The sequence below is a fragment of the Delphinapterus leucas genome, chromosome 5, assembly GCF_059928025.1.
Source record: "Delphinapterus leucas isolate spDelLeu-1000000601 "Yukka" chromosome 5, BTC_Dleu_Yukka2, whole genome shotgun sequence".
Lineage (NCBI taxonomy): Eukaryota > Metazoa > Chordata > Mammalia > Artiodactyla > Monodontidae > Delphinapterus > Delphinapterus leucas.
The window spans coordinates 86,556,085-86,556,746 of NC_143133.1; positions in this window are offsets into that span (position 1 = coordinate 86,556,085).

The window sequence follows — 662 nt, forward strand, 5'->3', positions numbered from 1 at the left end:
GCGAGTCGGCAGGAGGCGGAGGAGAGCGCGCTGCTCCGCCCGGTCTCCGCCCTCGGGGCGGGGCGGGGCTGCCCGCGGGCCGGGAGGGGCCGGGGGCCGGGGGCCGGTATGATCGCCTGGTTATTCTTTCACTCGGTGGAAACTGAGTCTTGAAGAGGACGAGGCTTCCTTTTCTGGAGGGCTGAGCCCTGGAACGGATATCTACCGACGCTCTGCACTTTCTCCACAGTCTTGTGACGTGAGGGGCAAAAGGGTCGTTCCTGGAAGGAATTGTGATACTCTGGTTATAAAAAGAGGTTGGGATAATACTGGCGGAGATTTAATAACGCCCCCTCCCCGCCCCCCAGCTTGGGTTATGTGCGGAAAGCCAGCCTTCTTTGTTTTAAAATGAAATCTATAGATACTTGTTATATGTTAATAACGAATACAGGTATTCCTCCGCTGGTAGAAAGTTCACAACAGGCCGCTTCGCTTTTACCGAAGACCCATATTAGTACCTGTTTTTCCTAGTGGAAAGAAATGTGATTTTCACTTTTATGGGAAAAGGCGAAAATTTTAAATAGTAGTCAGCGTTTGTTTTGCAGCAGCCGTGGTAGAGGCTGCAGTGGCATCGCCAAGCTCTGTCTTGGGAAACTGTACTCAGCATCTCCCTGCTATAGCTT